At 36.0% G+C, this 22,050-nt stretch overlaps 1 long non-coding RNA gene across 1 annotated transcript; it reads left to right on the plus strand.

Annotated features, from left to right (window-relative positions):
* The first annotated feature begins 977 nt into the window (after positions 1-977).
* On the plus strand, positions 978-2,375 carry LOC113358152. Its single transcript, XR_003364233.1, has 2 exons — positions 978-1,431; positions 1,723-2,375. It is a non-coding gene; the product is annotated as an uncharacterized LOC113358152 (long non-coding RNA).
* Positions 2,376-22,050: the final 19,675 nt, after the last annotated feature.

Here is a 22,050-nt window from a genome sequence, read left to right on the forward strand (position 1 = left end):
ATAATAAATCAAAATAAAATAAAATAAAATAAATTTTGATAATTGAATTGTTTAAAATGCTGTGAACTATTTATATATTTACGAAGTAAATTTATAAGACTTACAATAAAATTTTAGAGACTAATTAATTTTAATAGATTAATACTTAGTTAATCCAGCACTGGGGAATAGTGAGGTTGGTAATTCTGATGTGTTCAGGTGATACGTGTTACGTAGGTAGGCATTCTCAGGCTTCGCGAACCTAGGCAGGGCAACTGCATTCTTGTATCACTAGGCATTGAATGGAAACTTGCTTCTATTAGTGGACTGATGGATCCCAAATTTTACTTAGAAACTTTATTATAGAGCACCTCCTCTCATAATTAGAACCAGTAACTTATTGAGATAGAATTTAGTGTAAGAAACTTAGACTTTCCTGTTTGATAGAATTTAAATCAGCGTAGGTGAACCTAGAGCCACAAATCTTAGTTGTAATAGGTTTGTGCTTTGTTTTTATGTTGTCTGCGCTTAGACAAGAGATAAGATTTTTCTATAAGGTGGGGAGTTTTTGAAGACCAGGAGGATAATTTGATTTTCGAGGACGAAAATATATAAGGTGGGGAGAATGTAAAGACCCTCAAGCTCGTCAACGCTATTAGACAGGTCAAGAGTCGATCTAGAGATGATCAAGAGACGATTTAGCCGATAATAACTCGATTAATTTAACACGAACATCAATTAATAAGAATTAATCTAACAACGATATAGATACGAAACTAGTACCGCTGGATAGATCTCGAAAAGTTATGTGGAATGGACTACTCCAACGTGTCATTCGGATATCAGAGCGAAGAAGAAATCATCGGAATTGTGTAAAGGATAAATTGGTCCTTTTGCAGTTTAGCCGCCTTGCCCTTATCTTTTGGTCGGGTGCCTTTAGCAATCCTGGTCGGCCTTATCTCTAGCCAAATCGAGAAGAGATTCATTTTCTCTTCTTTCTTATTTTCGTTTCTTCATTCTGCTTCTTCTTTGTTCTCCTTCTGTAGAATTTGAGTGATGAATTTGAGAGCACGTCTGAGAGTTCTTGATTGATGAATCTATTATGAAGGCGAAGGAGGTGTTTTCGATGTGATTTAAGAAGACAGAGATTTAGTATTGCTTGATTCTTGGGTTTTGAGACGAATCAGGATGAAGTGGAATTAGGGTTTCTGTGAGTTGATGAAGGTTTGGTTTGAGGTAACTGGAGATTGGTTTAGTTGATTGAATTAAGGGTTGTGTTCAATTGCTAATTGAATTGGTTTTGATGTAAACTGAAGAGTTAAGGTTTCTTTGATAATCGATGAGGGTGAATATGATTATGAGACTCAGATCGAGATAGAAGAAGAGTAGAGTTACTTTTAGTTGTTGGTGGTGGTGTTGATTCAAGCGGCTGATACATAACCTGCAGAAAAGGTAATTTGAGATTTGAAATTAGGGTTGTTCAATTTGAATATGTTTTTATGTAAATTGGATAAGAGATGATGAATCCTAGATGGGTTTAATTAGATTTAAGTTAAGATTGATTGTATGGGGTTCTAATTGTGGTTTTAATTTAGTGATTGAGAATCAACAAGTTAGGGTTTATTCATGTTCTTCCCCAAATCAGAAATCAGGGTTCCTTAGTGAGAAACTATAGATGATTTTGAGGTTGTTATTGGGGATTTTGGGTATATTGAGACAAAGATGATGATTTTGGTTTTGCAGGTAGAGATGAAATTATAGGTGTGGTCTGAGAGTTGAATTTGGTGATACAGAAGATGATTGTTGGAATGTTTGTGATTGATAATAGTATGAATGTGTTTTGAGATGGAGATGGTGGTATGCAGTGACAGTGGTGTTGTGTGGAGTTGTGGTGTTGTTTGCAGATTGTGCAGGAAGGGACGAAATGAGTTAGAATGGATGTGATTCCAGTGAAGAGATGAATGAACTGAAGTGGTGGTGGTGATGTTGCTTAACTGATTGTATTGGGTTGAGCTACAAGTTGAGCTTAATTGGTTTAGCAGATTGAAATGGTAGTGTGTTTGTGTTTATGAATTGGGTCTGAATTGAGCTGAGCTAGTAACACTCTTGGAGTGAGTGAAACTAGGAATTGAAGTCTGTGTATGAACCTAAGATGGGTATAGATCACAGGGATTGGATAAATCAAATTACAGCTGGTGGTGATGTAGTTGTGGTGATGTCATAGTGGTGGTTGAGTTGAGTTTAGCTGTGGTGATGTTGTAATATGCAGGAAAGGTGTAACTGAGATGGTAGTTGTAGGATTTTAGTTAGGTATTGCTGTGAAAAGCTTAAAGCTGTAATTGCAGGTAAACTTAGTTTGTAATTGTATTTGAGTTATAAAATTTTCTTTAAATGAATGTGTTTAGAATTGAGGTGTTAATGAAGTAGAGTTGGAAGTAAGACTATGGCAGGGAGGAATGGTTGCTCTGTCTGAGCTTAGTGAGTGTGTTGAGTCTTGTGATGCACCATTATGGTGCAGTTCAGCTTCTGGCCTGTGCAAGGGCCTTGGTTTGTATTTCCTGAGTCAGTCTTGTGGACTGAGTCGACTCACCGATTTCCCTGACTTGACCTGAGTTGGACCCTTGACCCGAATTGACTCAGTTAACCATTTGACCAGGACTTTGATCTTGACTAGACGTTGACTGTTAGTTGACCTTTAACCGTCAGTTTGACTGTTAGCGGTTATTAGTTGACTATGATGAATCCTGTTTTCCTAAATAGAGGTTTTGGACCCTTTATGGTCCGAATTGACCTTTGGTTCCTTGTACAAAGTTGTAGATATTCTTAAGACTTAGCTAATGGACTATGGAACCAATCTAATTGAATTAGTAAACCTTAGCTTTGTTAAAGATAAATAAATAAAAGGGCGTAGAATCATTAGATAGAATTGTATGATTCTTGTGTGAGCTTTCAGCTATTTTGTCAGCTATGTTTATTCTGTGTTTGTATTCTATTTTGTAAATCAACTCACTATTGAGTATGTATCATTTGAGAGAAGTTTCTGTATATTTATTTCAGAGCGGGGCTAGTTTTGGGTTAAGTTTTGTAGCAGATTTCTTAATTGAATGCTTAAGTATATGATTTAGATTCTTAGTGCCTCTTTATTTAGTTAATCTCTTGGATTAGTCAGCTGCAAGCTTTGAGGGCGTTACATTGCCAACGTCCTGAAGGCGTTTATCCCTCTCAACAATTATGTATGGAGAGCCGTCTGAATCTATACACGGTCTCTCTACATAGTCAGGGAACAGTGAGTGTCACCGACGTCCTGAAGGCGTTTTGCCCTCTCAACAAACAATTATGTAGGAGGATCGCCCAATCGTTCTTCTATATAGAGGTGGGTCTCTCTATGTAGTCAGAGAACAACGAGTGTCACCGACGTCTTGAGGGCATTTAAGTTCTCAATCATACGGAGAACCGCCCAATTATGTTATTCTACATAGAGGTCATGATGAAATGAGAAGCATCGAACGCTCCGGGGAGGCCTTTCGAGTGACATATGCATCATGGCTCGTAAAATATAAATCGTCAGATGCGTTCCTGAAGCTGTGTCAGAAACATGCAGTATCATGATTTTACGATTTTGACCTTTGTTGAAAATACACCATCAACACTGAGCATGCATGTATACTTATAAAGCAAGGCCACTACATTTCATTCTCAAATATCAACCCATATCCTTTGTAACTAAAACCCTAAAACTAGATTAGCTCAACCAACATTGGAAAACTTATATCACCACCAATACCTACCGGTGGTTGTTGAAGTCACTGAGGTGAACGCCATTTTTTCTTTTTCTTTTTCTTTTTCTTTTTTCTTTTAAGGAGTGGTTATGTTAAAGAGAAAGAGTATTTACAAATCTAGGAACAATCCAATATAAGTTACATGCGTAAGGGCAGTTCATATGATCAAATATTATTTTTTGTCAGTCATGTTACCGAATAAATGTGTTTTTCATTATGGGAAAATTTAATCCATGACAACACAAGAGGCCCGTGGGCTAAGTCAGGAAGCACGACATAATAAAAGTCGCCGAAGGTTGAACAACTATCACCAACGGTTAACTAGCCAACAATTCTATTTTTCAAACACTATAAAATTCATCTATTTTCAACAATTTTCACTCACGCTACTCTACTCTCCACTTCCTAATTTTTATGTATAAAATTGTTCTCTGCAGTTCTTAGTAAAAATTAATTTACAAAACAAAAATAATAGTAAACACTTTAAGGAAAAAAATAATCATAATAATGAAATAATGTCGCCACCTACTCCAGATGTCGATTGAGAACAAATCATCCCACAGTGTTTGGTTCGCCAAGTTTAGTTTTTGGTCGAGAATTAATTATAGGTCATATGTTAGGGCGTAAAGACCCATTTGGATATTACAAAATGAGAGGAGGTTACAAAAATTTAGGTATTCTTTGTCTGTGGTTACCCTGTACAGTCCTAGAGAGAGTGGATACATATATATGTGGCATCAGTTTTATTTTTTAGGTCATAAAATGCACAACAACGTAGTTATGGTAGTAATTCTAGTCACCGCGATTCATGGTACGAGAAAAAGGGAGATACATAAGTGACAAATATTGAAATACAAATCATGCCTGCGACACAACATCAAGTAATTCAACCAGATCTGATATGCTATTCTGCATCATTTCCGACCTGAAACCAGAATGATGGTTATCATCCTGCTATACCACAACCATGTTCTTTTACGTTTCTACCAACCAATTTTGGTTTACAATCAACCACTTATGCATTTCAACAACACAAAGATATACGAATATTCTCATTTTTTTTAAATCATACGTGATATTCGTTTGCAAGTGGAAGTAACACCGTTCTTGGACCCTAAAATATGAATGATGATCAACATTAGAAGACTTGTAACTTTTATTTCTGCTACTTAATGTAATTTTGATTTTAATTACTGAAAAACAGTGCTTTCTGTTGTAATCAAATTACATATGATTTAAATTAAGTATTACATTACTTTATAAGCCTTACATTTACTTCTAATTAGAAACAAGGGGCAAATACCATGTTTGGGGACGTTAGGGTTGCGATTGACAAAATAAGGGAGGAAATATTAAAATTCCAAACTAAGGGATTTCCGTCTTTTCGGCCCCGGAAAAATTCGAAAATATCAAGCGTGTCCTAAATTCCCTTCGCGTTTCGTTGTTGTCCTGATTGTCCCGAATTTAATTGGACAACAAGAAAGTTCGGTATATGACAACGCTTACAATACACACTGTCCTGGACAACACGTTTTACACCATTTTTAGGGCGTATGTGCAACAAGGACAACAACGTTATAACCAAGTATCAACGTTTTATTCTATATTCGGGAATTGTAAGTTTCAATTGGCACGACCCGTACGCTCTTAAGGGCTTAGGTCCGTATGTTCTCTTACACTAGGACAACAATGTATACAATAGTGTATACACCAAACGTACATGATTATTTTAATGGGTTTACACCAAGGACAAATCATATTATGATTCCCTTTACACCTAAATCAAAATTGTATTAGGTATCAATCAGGTCAATGAAAATGGTCTCACCTCAGTGGTTGATACATTTGAACCACCGAAGCATGCGTGAAGTGTGATGTGTATTTTGGATAGATGATGAGGCATGTAATTCGTTGTTAGAATACATTTTTTGCTCTTATATTTCGAGGACCCGTACACAATAACATCTTAAGATTGTATCAAGCTCTTGTGCCGAATTTACATTGGTTACAAAAGATTTCTCCACTTTATGGATGGCTTATACCTCTCAATTCAGGAGGCACCAATGCTGGTGTAGGTTCTCCTTTACAGGAGTGGATAACGCAAGGAATTCCGACCCAAAAGGTTTTGTTTTTGTCAGTGATAGATCAGAAGGAAACATCACACATTAGTGAGCGCCATAAACTAAGAAGTACTTGGACTATCATACTAACCAAGACAATAAAGTATGTCACTTAACCTTGAACCACAGAAGCATGCAATCCTCTAGACGTATGGTGTGTAATTTGGACAGATCAAGGCATGTACTTAGTTCTACTTTGTAGGAGTGGATTACGCATGGAACTCCAAACCAAGAAGAAATGCCTTTGTGAGCGATAGATCACGAGGCAGCATCATACCTTATAGAACACCATGACTAATAAGTACATACCTTTGCGGATATTATTATTACTGCGTCGCTACAATGCATCTGACCACCTTGATGCTTGCTCCAGTTGAGGAAAAAAACAACTAGCGGTGTTCTTTTTCCACTACCACACGACATTTTTTTATCAATGACAACAAATATCTCTTGTTCTTATGGAGGTTAGGGTTACAGAAGAGTTCTCCGATTTATGGATGGATTCTTCCATCAACACTAAATCACCCCTTCAGAATCATGGCAAAGGCTCGCAAACGTAGATTATTTCCTCATCTTCTTTTCAGGTGTTTCCCTATTTGTTAGAGCATTGCTCGGTCGAACTCGCATGTGTTGCTATCTCAAGCATGTTTGTCAATCTTAGTGATCAAAACTATATGTCTTGATTTCTAGTATACTTATGACTAAGTCTCGGTCTAGGATAGTTAGGAATAGTTGAGCTCCAGACTCCATGACGATTATATTACGAAGACGAAGAACTACTCAAGGAACCAGTGGAACTTCATCCGACCAAAAGATATGTGGAGACTTGAACTCATCTGTCACTCAAAAGTCCATCTACTCTATCTCCTACTCTTGAGACAAAAGTCGTATAAGTATGATATTTTTCATACATACACATTTGCTATTTCGAGCCGAGTTTACTCGCCTATCTTTTTCTCGAAATATGTGTTGGTAAGTTTTTGCTTTAACCATTTTCATCTTTACCCGTGACGAAAGTCATGATGACGCTTCAATCTTGAAAATAGCTTTGATGATGATAGTCGATTCTTTATGTCTAACGACTATTATAACATTATAGAAGAATGTTTCAATGATTGAAATGTAGAGTTGAGATTATGTAACAAACTATGGATATAAGCATATATAGTGTGTTTGCACATTAGTGTATAAATCCATGTGTCGGAAATCAAGTGCGTGCATGCGGTATTGGTGAAAGAGACAGGTTAGGTACGCGTACCCGTACGCGTACTGGCGGAAGTTTTCATACCGAAAATTTCTGCTGTAGTTTGTGAAGTTTGCAAACTGAAAATCAGTCGCCTAGGTATGCGTACCCGTTCGCGTACCCACAGAAGTTTTCAAACCAAAAATTTCTGATGAGTTTTCAAACTCAAAGTCCGGTTTCTAGGGGACGCGTACCTAAGCTGGTTATATTTCTCAAATCGGTAGTTTCATGAACTTAGACAATAAATCAATAAGGAATACAATCTTTGCAAACCGTGGATACATTGTTCATGAATTGATTCAAGTGAATCAAACCGATTTTGTTTCAATTGTGTCTATGTATAAAGATCTAAGCAGTTGAACAACTCTTGAACTAGTTCTTATGAGTCATTTGAACTAGTTATGAGAAAGATGAATACGGTTAATATGAAAGTGCTCATATGGGTAACCATTGGTTAACTATTTGTTAACCAACTAAGTGTACACGTTTAGGTACGGTTACTAAAACCTAAGTGAATACATTTCATTTGTGTGTATGACAAGCTAAGTTTTGATCTAACGGTTGAAAGATATTAGCTTGGATAAATCAGGTTTTTCATCTAACTTTGAATATTGAATGCTTTGTTACCAAGGTAACTTGGATTGCAAACCCTGATTTGAAAACTATATAAGGGAGACGTCTAGCAACTGGAAAAACTAATCCCCACACCTCGTGTGTGATACTAGTTGGTTTTGCTAGAGCCGATTCTCCTTTAACCGTAGGTTTCTTCTCGAGACCCTGTCGGTTAACGACTTAAAGACTTCATTGCGATTGTGAAGCCAGACGAAACTACTTCTCTTGTAGTTGAGCGATCTGATCTTGCCATTTTATATCGTACGAGTTCAATTGTAAGATTGGCTTGAGATTATATCTCTGATAGGGCAAGATAAAAATAAATCACAAACATCTTCGTCTCATCGTTTGTGATTCCGCAATATCTAGTTTCGCTACCATACGATTTATATTATTGTGAGGTGATTGATAATTCTGGGTTGTTCTTCGGGAATATAAGTCTGGGTTATCGATTGGTTCATGTTCACCTTGAATTTATCAAAAGACGGAACAAAACTGGGAGACAGATTTATCTGTGGGAGACAGATTTGTCTATTATCGTAGATTTTTCTGTGTGATACAAATTTTTTTATTAAAGTCTTCGACTTTGGGTCGTAGTAACTCTTGGTTGTAGGTGAGATCAGCTAAGGGAATCAAGTGCGTAGTATCCTGCTGGGATCAGAGACGTAAGGAGCGCAACAGTACCTTGAATCAGTGTGATATTGATTAGGGTTCAACTACAGTCCAGACCGAAGTTAGTTTGTAGTAGGCTAGTGTCTGTAGCAGCTTAATACAGTGTGGTGTTCAATCTGGACTAGGTCCCGGTGTTTTTCTGCATTTGCGCTTTCCTCGTTAATGAAATTTTTGGTGTCTGTGTTATTTCTATTCCGCATTATATTTTTTTATATAATTGAAATATCACAGGTTGTGCGTTTGTATCGATCAATTGTGAAATCCAACCTTTGTTTGTTGATTGGAAATTGATTGATCCTTGGATATTGGTCTTTGGTACCATCCAAGTTTATTATCCTTGTATTTGATAAAGACTCGCAAATTCTTATTTTCTTGAGTAAAGATCAAATCAAGTGAGAGAGATATTAACTCCTCGATATACTTTTCTCTAGATTGAGTCTGAATGTCTAGTTGATTCTCTAGAAAGTATATTGGAGTTAGTCCATACAGATTGCTAATCGAAATATTGGGTGTGGTAGTTAGACCCCCGCTTTTTCAATTGGTGTCAGAGCAGGCAAACACGTTTAAATACCTCAAAAGTCTGTGTTTGTAGCGATCTGGCTCTATGGACAAGAGAACTATCTCTGATAAACGCGTCACCAGAAATAAAAGTTATGTTTCTAATAAGTCTATCAAAGATAAAGATCCCTCAGTCTCTATTATAGACGAACCCAGTGTTCAAACGAAACAAACTAACACTGACATGCGTTTTTCTAATGAATCTGACTCTGTCATTCAAGAGAAAACATCTAGAGAGAGTAAATTAATTCTAAACCTTGTTAGAATTCAACTGATAGATTCAAACTGTTAAGAAAACATGTCAATGTTCTTCTTATAAAGAAAATCCCGAAGTTCGATCATCTCGTATCTTACTTGAGGCAAAACTTAAAAAGGATGCTTTAGATGTTGAACATCTCTTGAGTAAACTCTCCATTCAAGGATGTTTAGAAAAGTCTATTATACCATCTACTTCTATTCAAACTGAAAGAGCACCAATTTCAGAAGTATTTTCAGATTCTCTTCCCACTCAAACTAATGTGCAGGGGATTCACACATCAGTTGGAAGAAAGAAATCTCCAAACGATAATGTTAGGTCTACAATCTCTAATCACTCCCGTGATCAGAAAGTGTGCCTATTTTGTGATTCAAGAGGAAATATAGTGCAAAAGAGGAAACCCAAGTTGAAAAACAAAGCGTTGACTCAACTTCAACACACCTTATATTTGATTCTTAAAGGTGTAACTGACATTCGTATGTCTAAACCAATTGGTTTTAGTACACGTCTTGTGTTTCCTACCATGAAAGTCAGTTCAAGGAGTTCCTCAAATGCACAAAAGCATAATAGATCTCTCGACAAATATCGTCCAAGAAGAGATCATGTTCTCTCTCCTATCAGAAATGAAGATAATGATAATCCTGATGTGAATCATGTACCAAGTGAAGAATGCAGGCATGAGCAGATGGATGACAACCTAAGATTGATTATTGAGGGATATAAGGAAATCATCAACAGATTGTGTACTCCATCTAGACAACACTCTTCAGGTAAAAATCCTTACTATGTGTGATATTATGATGATAGTAAATTTTATGATAATTTCTCACATCATAACAGTTTTCTTCCAAAGTACAGAAGAAAAGGGTTTAACCAAAAACAACATTCATTTGATGAGCTAAAAGCTCATACTTGTGCTACTTGATCACAAGGTTGAAATCTCTCACACAAAAAATCCTGGTTGAGAGATATGTTCAGGTATACTTGTGAGAAATTGTATTTTTAGACTCTCAAGCTATCTTCTTATCGTTTTTAGCATGAGTATCTTTGCAAAAATACTCGCACGGGTATTTGTTTGAAATTTCTATTTCTGTTTTATTTTTGGTTAAACAAGGTGCTACTCATATACTCTAAAGTTGTTTCTCTTATGAGACATAGATTTTTGGAGTCATTATGATTTCCTCTTGTGCAAAGAGTTTTCTGCAAGATCGTGTGCAAACGACTCTTGCCTCTCGTTTGAGTCAAGTTTGATCTCGTACGGGCTACCCGTATGTATGGCACGAATCAACTAAGGAAACCCTAAAAACTCCTTCCCTAAGAAACCTTTAAGAACCCAACCTATTGAGTTATGTAAATCACGTACGCATACTCTAGGTTTGGGTTATCAAGAATGTCGTCTTCTTCATCTCACTATGGTGATTTTGCAAAGGGATTTCTTGAGAAAAGTTTCAGTTTAGAATCAAAAGGGAGGAAGAAAAGAACTCTTGTAGAAGATGGTGCACCTAATGCCTCTTGCTACTATGCATACTCACACCAAGATGTTGAGAATGAGGATATGATTTCTGCTGAAGTGGTTCATGACTTTCTTAAATACTTTGAGGAAGCAAAACCGCAACTTGTTGATACAATGAAGGATCTTGATGTGGTTAGAATTGAGTTGAAAAAGGTTACTACTGACCTTGGTCTCATAAATTCACAAGCTAAAGAACTTCTCAACAAGGATATCTTCTCCGAAGACGCAGTTGATATTATGAATCACAAGCTCAAAGGCCTTGAAACCCGTGAAGCTGGCGAACGTGAACCTTGATTCAGCTTGTGATCGGTTTCTAGTATATGTTTTTTTTTTTTTATCTAGGAAACTTCTTAAGAGAATTTTTATTCTTGTTTTTGTTTAAGAAGGATAACTAGAGTTTTTAATAGCCATTATTGTGAGTACACATAGGTATGTCCAACGTTTTTCATCTTCATGTTTTTAGATTTATTTATTTAAATTCTAAAGTTGTTTTGGAAGATGATGATTGCAATTTTAATCTTTATGGTTTTATATATTGCAATATTTTATGGGATATGTGTGTTTGCGTCCGTGAACTATTATTGTCCCATACGATGTCAAAATTTATCTCTTTTATATGTCGATATGCAAGTATTGATACAAGATCGATGAACTTTTTACAAACAAAAGTTAAGCCTATTATGTCAATTCTTTGATGGAAGATAGGTTAAAATCTTTTGTTAACAAATATTATGTCTATTATATGTCGTTATGCAAATAGTGATGAAAATAGAATGAATCTTTGTATATTCTGCAGTATTGATCTTTTCCTGATCCATATCTTATGTGTATACAACAATGCTCCATAAGGTTTTCTTGTGTTGAGCATAAAACGATTGAGTTAATCATTCTTTTATGGTTAACATAGTCGTAGCACCGTAATTTCTCTTATGTTTAACATGTTCAATTAAATTGATCACTTCTGTGTTTAATTTGATTGTGTATTCTGATTAAACTGATCATGGGTTTACTTGTGGTTAGTTTAATTGAGAATTTTGGATATAGAAAATCATTTCATTATGGTTTTTGGTGTCCAATAAAATCCTTCTTTTCTTGTAAAAGTAAGGTCGCTCTTGTTGTTCTCTCGGGAATGACATCAAATGGGGGAGAGTTCTTTTGAACTTGCACTTAATTTCCATATCTTTGTGGGGAGTGCGGCTGTGGAATTATTTAGGGGTTATCTTGTATCTTTATAAACTCCTTGATGAATGCATTTAACTTCGGCTTTATGATTGCATCTAAATAAGTTGATATGTACTTTTCTTTGGTCTTGAAGCGTCTTCGTGGAAATTTCATTAGGATCCCGTTTTTGTACCTTTGCCAATTTTATTGACAAAAAGAGGGAGAATTAATATGTAGTTCACACTACAAATACATATGATTTACGTGTTTTACGGGTCATTATGTAAGGGGGAGTGGTTTTCATGTTGAGACGAAAGTATTGACTAAGGGGGAGTGATACATATTACCATAGTATTGTTGTCGAAGTTGTGATATAAGAACTTTGATGCTGTGTAATAATACTATGACATTGTATAACAATGATCGAGAACTTTTGTTTTCTCATTGTTATGGCTACGAAACTTCAACAACTATGATGCTGAATTGAACATTTATGGAATCATGGGAGTACCTGGAAAAGACGAAGTTTTCGAGTAATGGTGAAGCACCAAGGAGATCAAGCATGTGGACGAGAAGCTATAAAGTTTTATCTATTTTGTAATCCATATGTATTGATAGCTTTGTCAGTAAAATTGACAAAGGGGAGATTGTTAGAGCATTGCTCGGTCGAACTCGCATGCGTTTCTATCTCAAGCATGTTTGTCAATGTTAGTGATTAAAAATATATGTCTTGATTTTTAGTATACTTATGACTAAGTCTCGGTATAAGATAGTTAGGAATAGTTGAGCTCCAGACTCCATGTCTATTATCTTACGAAGACGAAGAACTACTCAAGGAACCAGTGGAACATCATCCGATCAAAAGGTATGTGGAGACTTGAACTCATCTGTCACTCTAAAGTCTATCTACTCTATCTCCTACTCTTGAGAAAAAAGTCGTATAAGTATGATAGTTTTCATACATACACATTTGCTATTTCGAGCCGAGTTTACTCGCCTATCTTTTTCTCGAAATATGTGTTGGTAAGCTTTTGCTTTAACCATTTTCATCTTTACCGATGACGAAATTCATGATGACGTTTCAATCTTGAAAATAGCTTTGATGACGATAGTCGATTCTTTATGTCTAACGACTATTATAACATTATAGAAGAATGTTTCAATGATTGAAATGTAGAATTGAGATTACGTAACCAACTATGGATATAAGCATATATAGTGTGTTCACACATTAGTGTATAAATCCATGTGCCGGAAACCAAGTGCGTGCATATGTGTGCATGCGGTATTGGTGAAGGAGACAGGTTAGGTACGCGTACCCGTACGCGTACTGGCGGAAGTTTTCATACCGAAAATTTATGCTGTAGTTTGTGAAGTTTGCAAACTAAAAACCAGTCACCTAGGTATGCGTACCGACGGAGGTTTTCAAGCCGAAAATTTCTGCTGAGTTTTCAAACTCAAAGTATGATTGTTATGGTACACGTACCCGTACGCGTAGCTAAGCTGGTTATATTTCTCAAATCGGTAGTTTCACGAACTTAGACAATAAATCAATAAGGAATGCAATTTTTGCAAACCGTGGCTATATTGATCATGAATTGATTCAAGTGAATCAAACCGATTTTTTTTCAATTGTATTTATGTATAAAGATCTAAGCAATTGAACAACTCTTGAACTAGTTCTTATGAGTCATTTGAACTAGTTATGATAAAGATGAATACGGTTAATATGAAAGTGCTCATATGGGTAACCATTGGTTAACTATTTGTAAACCAACTAAATATACACGTTTAGGTACGATTACTCAAACCTAAATGAATACATTTCATTTGTGTGTATGACAAGCTAAGTTTCGATCTAACGGTTGAAAGATATTATCTTGGATATATCAGGTTTTTCATCTAACGGTGAATATTGAATGCTTTGTTACCAAGGTAACTTGGATTGCAAACCCTGATTTGAAAACTATATAAGGGAGACGTCTAGTAACTGGAAAAAACTAATCCCCACACCTCCTGTATGATACTAGTTGGTTTTTCTAGAGTCGATTCTCCTTTAACGGTAGGTTTCTTCTCGAGACCCTGTCGGTTAACGACTTAAAGACTTCATTGGCATTGTGAAGCCAGGCGAAACTACTTCTCTTGTAGGTGAGCGATCTGATCTTGTCATTTTCTATCGTACGAGTTCAATTGTAAGATTGGCTTGAGATTATATCTCCGATAGGGCAAGATAAAAAGAAATCACAAACATCTTCGTCTCATCGTTTGTGATTCCGCAATATCTAGTTTCGCTACCATACGATTTAGATTACTGTGAGGTGATTGATAATTCTAGGTTGTTCTTCGGGAATATAAGTCTGGGTTGTCGATTGGTTCATTTTCACCTTGAATTTATCAAAAGACGGAACAAAACTGGGAGACCGATTTATCTGTGGGAGACAGATTTATCTATTATCGTAGACTTTTCTGTGTGATACAGATTTTTTATTAAAGTCTTCGACTTTAGGTCGTAGCAACTCTTGGTTGTGGGTGAGATTAGCTAAGAGAATCAAGTGCGTAGTATCCTGCTGGGATCAGAGACGTAAGGAGCGCAACAGTACCTTGAATCAGTGTGATATTGATTAGGGTTCAACTACAGTCCATACCGAAGTTATTTTGTAGTAGGCTAGTGTCTGTAGCAGCTTAATACAGTGTGGTGTTCAATCTGGACTAGGTCCCAGGGTTTTTCTGCATTTGCGGTTTCCTCGTTAACGAAATTTCTGGTGTCTGTGTTATTTCTATTCCGCATTATATTTTGTTATATAATTGAAATATCACAGGTTGTGCGTTTGTATCGATCAATTGTGAAATCCAACCTTTGGTTGTTGATTGGAAATTTATTGATCCTTGGATATTGGTCTTTGGTACCATCCAAGTTTATTATCCCTGTATTTGATAAAGACTCGCAAATTCTTATTTGCTTGAGTAAAGATCAAATCAAGTGAGAGAGATATTAACTCCTCGATATATTTTTCTCTAGATTGAGTCTGACTGTCTAGTTGATTCTCTAGAAAGTATATTGGAGTTAGTCCATACATATTGTTAATCGAAATATTGGGTGTGGTTGTTAGACCCCCGCTTTTCACTATTCACCTTCGAAACCCTCGATGAAATACACAAACAAAAATGAAACATCGTCCTGTGTTATCACTTATTCGCTTGTATAAGCGATAATGACTTTATTTTCCTGGACAACCAAATGACGAACAGGTCATTAGCATTTTTGTTTTAACCCTTATCTGTATAAAGTTCCTTAGTTGGGTAATAGGAAATGGCACATTCATATCTCAACCATTTATACACCGTTCAATTTAAATAACCACTATATACTAATTAGAACTAATTTACCACTCGATTGATATCTTCATTGAGATGTACTTGGTGTAACAATATCCAAAAAAATGAGTTGAATTTGTACAACACCTTAAAGATTTCAAAATAACCTTCGAAATGAAAATCTATGATTTTCCATCTTTATCATTCCTCTACAGATTTTCTTACCAACTAATCATCAGTGTCACCCCTCACTCTTAATCGATTGACTCACATGGTCAAAGCTACAAATTCATTTACTTCTTTGCTAATTGTTTCAAAACCAAATTGTAAGTGAATATAGCACGATGAATCGGTTGACGAGAAATGCTTTGCCATAAATTCACACTTGGGGTTTGTGCTAAAGTAACCTGAGTTTGTAAAAAATTGAAAATGATAGTGAACATAAGATCTACCTGGTCAAATAAAAAAAATGAATTTAGTTAAACCGTGATAGTAAAATATCTGGATACCACGTGGAATAATCTCAGAGTATGAATGCAACGAGAATATAGCGTCGGGAAGCATGGAATAAAAGCCTAAAAAGTTACCACCCCAATTTCGAGATATCTACCACTCTCACATAGAAAGCATTGCGACTGAATAAACAGATAAGTTTGAATCAAGGGACAAAGCATTTAATGTGAAAAACATGCGTGTAGGGTTAGGTTTGTCATAAGAAAGTGGATAGTGGATACCAAGCAGGAGGCGAACCTCGAAGATCATCCGAGCCATCTTGCACGAGTCCAACATCTAAAGCTACAGAACATACCCGAACAAAATAACCAGCGAACTCTAAGAAGAGCACCAAAATGGTAACAGGTTCGCACGAAGGGGTGATAAGAATACCACGTAATGAGGTTTATCAAGTAGGATATTTTACGAGACAACCAAGTCTAATATATGAACATGTTGTCTATAAATATCAAGCTCGTTATAGAAGAAACCAAGTTAAGTTTTGAGAGTAAAAGTGTTAGACTAGTTTTTCACCATTAATAAATTTTTCAGATTGAAAGTGGACGTAGGTAATAATATCGAACCACTATAACTCTTGAGTTCCTTTACGTTCTCATGTTTATTACGATAACTTAGAATAACTTTGGTGTCTTAAATCTTATGATTTTGTCTTACAGTTCAGATCTATGTTATTGTGTATCTAGATAAATGGCTATCACAATTTGGCGCTAAAAACAGTTGAATCTTGCAATTCGTGGTTGATATTTTTAGTTTTCTCATCGTAATCTTGTAAGTTTCTCTACAACGCGACTGGTTTTTCTTCTTTAGTTCTTTTATTTACATCTGTTAAATAACCGGCAGGAAAAAATCTCTCACTTGGATTTTTGTTCGGTTTTCACTTTTTTGTTGTTGAGTTTCTCAACCTGTTTTCCTTTGAAGTCTTTGCAAGAAAACCCTAGAAATGGGGGGTTGTAAATCCATGATACGCTAGCAAGCGTTCGTAAAAAACGACAACATATCCATGATACGCTTTCAAGCGTTCGAAAAGAACCTCAAAGGCTAGAAACTAATCACCCGACCATTAAAGTTTCAAAACACAGTTATGTAGATGACAAAATATAGCATCCATGAAATACCGACAACTGTACATATCATACGAGCTAGAGGGATGAGAGAGAACTTTGGTCGAGGTCGGGTGAATGAATCTTTAGTACGTGAAAGACTTAAAGGACGTCATATATATTTACATAATCACAACCTGAAAATGAATAAACCACGTGCACGATTTGAGTTATGGATTCCATAGTGAGGATAGAGACCGAAGACACAGCTAGAAGTCAGAACCAAAAGCTCACAACCTGGAGTAAGAACCATATGATAATGACGTCATCTCCAACTAGCTAGATTAAGACGGTTTCCAATTAGACATGCTTCCTGCGTGATAGACACACTAGTATAAATATCCAGAAAGGCCATACTTGTAAACCAAGTACAATGTACATAACTTTTACTAATTAATAAGAAATACCTTTCAGTGATTCTCTTTCTTTCCTTATACCTTATGAACTAATAATATGACTAATAGAGAGGACAACTACAATTCCCGAACAAGTATGAATCGAGACAAGTACCTGTAAAAGTACTGTAATTGATCAGACTCGGTGATCAACTAATTGGACCATCCAATCATAACTTAGTGTAGATACGTATGCGAAGTCTCTATATACAAGACATGAAATATGCATCTTCATTGGCACTAGAAACAGGTTTTAGACATCTACATTATGATTGATGATAGAAAAGAATGATAGATCATAATCTTGATGTTTGGAAATCCAAAATTTGGGAGGAAATAAGAGTTTATGCATGATTTTTTTATTTGAAAAGATAGATCTAAGCTTTCTGGTACATAAAACGCACTAATCCGTAGCTTTTTTTCATGATGCTTAACATGAATTATATGCAATAAGGTAGTCTCTATCTAAATCTGGCCGCAATACGCGTAAAATTATCTTTAATCTCACGTCCTTCTCGCGAAAATGAATTACTACTTTAATCTGGTCATAATCTTGTTCATGATGAATGATTTGAGCATTTTTTTATCTCATTTGTGCGTTATATCACATTATCTAAGATTTATACTCTCAAAATTGAAGCATAATAGATGCGAATTAAATAGATCTAGCTTAATCTTATCTTTTTTATATCAAGCAAGCGCAAAAATGCGTGATATAAATTTATTATCAAAAGAATCCACACATAGATATCATGATTCATACAGATTTTGATTTATCTCTCATCTTGATCTCATTCGTGTGTAAATAATTGCATGAATTGTCTATCTCAACATTATTTTCATAAATTTATGCGATCCCTACGGATCTGGAATAACTTTTGGAGAAGATCTATGAATAATCGATATCCTGTTATTTCCTTGTTTATATCTATAATGTGTAATCGATGATTGAATCTTTTAAGATTAAAATGTCTGATTTCTGTCCAACATAATAAAGGCATAACTACCTATAGAAAGTCGAAAATGAAATCAAAAGAATTTGAGATGCTTTCCTGCATCTTAAAGAAGATAATATCTCTAAGTGATAAAATCACATATTATCTTTTAGATCTGAAAGTCTTATTGTAAATTATTGATTCTCATATAATTCACTCGATGACTTGTTACAGATCATTATATAAAAGTCTAGATCTAACTGTCAAAGCAGTATGTCTGAATATTACATCCAAAAAGAATCTTTCAAATCTGGGTAGAAATAATAATCACCTAATATCGAAAAAGATTCTCACATACAATAGGTACAAACTCTCACGTGTTGATCGTCAAACTGTATAATATAAAAAAATGACGAGATCAACAGAGAAGAGTATTACCTTCACGACCTGGTGTAACTTCCCCAGGTCGAACAGCAACACCTGAGGTGATACCTCCATCAAGTACAATACTTGAGGCACAAAATCCAATTATCATGCCCCAGTTACAGATCACACCTTCTGGACGAGCTAGCACTTCAGCTGATCCTCGACCCGAACCAACTAGTTCACGAGGTAAAATACCAGTCACACCATCCACTGTGTTAGGCTCTGATGGTCAGCCAGTAGCAGTTTTGATGGGACAAGAAGTGACAAATGGAGCAAGGAGAAATCTTCCCAGAGCCCCACCTCTGAACACCTAATCTGTGGTACATACTCCACATGACATATTTCAGGATTTGCTGAGATCCATCTAAAATCTGACTGATAGAGTCAACTAGATGACTCCACCAGCACCAGACATGACAACACAAATGCCTACAACAGATCCATCATCTTCTATAACTAATATATCCCATCTTCAAGGGACAAGATCAATGAATCAAACTCAAAAGCAGCTATTATAACGGTTTGGGAACCTGAGCTTGTTAACAAATCAATATCTGTCAACAACTAGACAGGTAAACTTAGAACCATACTTGATCGTCCCAACAAACACCATCTAAGAGTCAGTTGATTCTAAATTCGAGAGAATGTTTAAAGAACACGAAGGCAGGTTCAAGCTTCTGATAAAAGTCCAAGGAGTGACCCAACCTACACATTTAAAGATGGGTCAATATCAACAGAAATCAGAGAGTGTTAACTTCATAAAAGTCCGACTTACCTCATTCAAAAGATTCAAAGGGGATACCGACCCAAATGAGCATGTCGTTCACTATGGACAACATATGGTCCTATATCTAGAGAATACATACATTGAAAAAGTGGAGGTATAACAACCACACCCAATATTTTGTTTGGAAATCTGAGTAGACAATCTCCAATATACTTTCGAGAGAATCAACTAGACAGTTAGACTCAATCAAGAGAAAAGTATATCAAAGAGTTTTATATCTCTATCTCTGAATTCATTCCGCAATCAGCAAAAGGAAATTTGCGAGCCCGATTGAATGTTCAGGGATCAATCAATTTCAATCAACAACCAAAGGTTGGATTTACCAATTGATCGATTCAACGCACAACCTGTGATATTTCAATTATATAACAAAATATAATGCGGAAAATAAATAACACAGACACCAGAATTTTGTTAATGAGGAAAACCGCAAATACAGAAAAACCCCGGGACCTAGTCCAGCTTTGAACACCACACTGTATTAAGCCGCTACAGACACTAGCTGAAAAAGCGGGGGTCTAACAACCACACCCAATATTTCATTTAGCAATCTGTATGGACTAACTCCAATATACTTTCTAGAGAATCAACTAGACAGTCAGACTCAATCTAGAGAAAAGTATATCGATGAGTTAATATCTCTCTCACTTGATTCGATCTTTACTCAAACAAATAAGAATTTGCGAGTCTTTATCAAATACAAGGATAATAAACTTGGATGGTACCAAAGACCAATATCCAAGGATCAATCAAATTCCAATCAACAACGAAAGGTTGGATTTCACAATTGATCGATACAAACGCACAACCTGTGATATTTCAATTATATAACAAAATACAATGCAGAATAGAAATAACACAGACACCAGAAATTTTGTTAACGAGGAAACCGCAGATGCAGAAAAACCCCGTGACCTAGTCCAAATTGAACATCACATTGTATTAAGCCGCTACAAACACTAGCCTACTATAAATTAACTTCGGTCTGGACTGTAGTTGAACCATAATAAATATCACACTGATTCAAGGTACAGTTGCGCTCCTTACGTCTCTGATCCCAGCAGGATACTACGCACTTGATTCCCTTAGTTGATCTCACCCACAACCAAGAGTTGCTACGACCCAAAGTCGAAGACTTTAATAACCAAATCTGTATCACACAGAAAAGTCTACGATAATATATAAATCTGTCTCCGACAGATAAACCTACAAGTTTTGCTCCGTCTTTTTATAAAATCAAGGTGAACAGGAACCAATCGATAACCTGGACTTATATTCCCGAAGAACAACCTAGAATTATCAATCACCTCACAATAATCTAAATCGTATGGTAGCGAAACTAGATATTGCAGAATCACAAACGATGAGACGAAGATGTTTGTGATTTCTTTTTATCTTGCCCTATCGTAGATTTAATCTCAAGCCAATCTTACAATTAAACTCGTACGATAGAAAATGGTAAGATCAGATCACACAATTATAAGAGAAGTAGTTTCGTCTGGCTTCACAATCCCAATGAAGTCTTTAAGTCGTTAACCGACAGGGTCTCGAGAAGAAACCTACGGCTAAAGGAGAATCGACTCTAGGAAAACCAACTAGTATCACACATGAGGTGTGGGGATTAGTTTTTCCAGTTGCTAGACGTCTCCCTTATACAGTTTTCAAATCAGGGTTTGCAATCCAAGTTACCTTGGTAACAAAGTATTCAATATTCACCGTTAGATGAAAAACCTGATATATCCAAGCTAATATCTTTCAACCGTTAGATCGAAACTTAGTTTGTCACACACACACACAAATGAAATGTATTCATTTAGGTTTGAGTAACCGTACCTCAACGTGTACACTTAGTTGGTTCACAAATAGTTAACCAATGGTTAGCAATATGAGCACTTTCATATTAACTGTATTCATCTTTCTCATAACTAGTTCATATGACTCATAAGAACTAGTTCAAGAGTTGTTCAATTGCTTAGATCTTTATACATAGACACAATTAAAACAAAATCGGTTTGATTCACTGGAATCAATTCATGAACAATATAGCCACGGTTTGCAAAGATTGCATTCCTTATTGATTTATTGTTTAAGTTCATGAAACTACCTATTTGAGAAATATAACCAGCTTAGGTATGCGTACGGGTACGTGTACCATAGCAACCGGACTTAAAGTTTGAAAACTCAGCAGAAATTTTCTGTTTGAAAACTTCCGTGGGTACGCGTACGGGTACGCTTACCTAGGTGACTGGTTTTCAGTTTGCAAACTTCACAAACTACAACATAAATTTTCGGTATGAAAACTTCCGCCAGTACGTGTACGGGTACGCGTACCTAACCTGTCTCCTTCACCAACACCGCATGCACACATATGCACGCACTTGGTTTCCGGCACATGGATTTATACTCTAATGTGCGAACACACTATATACGCTTATATCCATAGTTGGTTACGTAATCTCAACTCTACATTTCAATCATTGAAACATTCTTCTATAATGTTATAATAGTTGTTAGACATAAAGAATCGATTATCGTCATCAAAGCTATTTTCAAGTTTGAAACGTCATCATGACTTTCGTCACGGGTAAAGATGAAAATGGTTAAAGCAAAATCTTACCAACACATATTTCGAGAAAAAGATACGCGAGTAAACTCGGCTCGAAATAGCAAATGCGTATGTATGAAA

This window comes from Papaver somniferum, chromosome 3 (genome assembly GCF_003573695.1).
Source record: "Papaver somniferum cultivar HN1 chromosome 3, ASM357369v1, whole genome shotgun sequence".
NCBI classification, from domain to species: domain Eukaryota; kingdom Viridiplantae; phylum Streptophyta; class Magnoliopsida; order Ranunculales; family Papaveraceae; genus Papaver; species Papaver somniferum.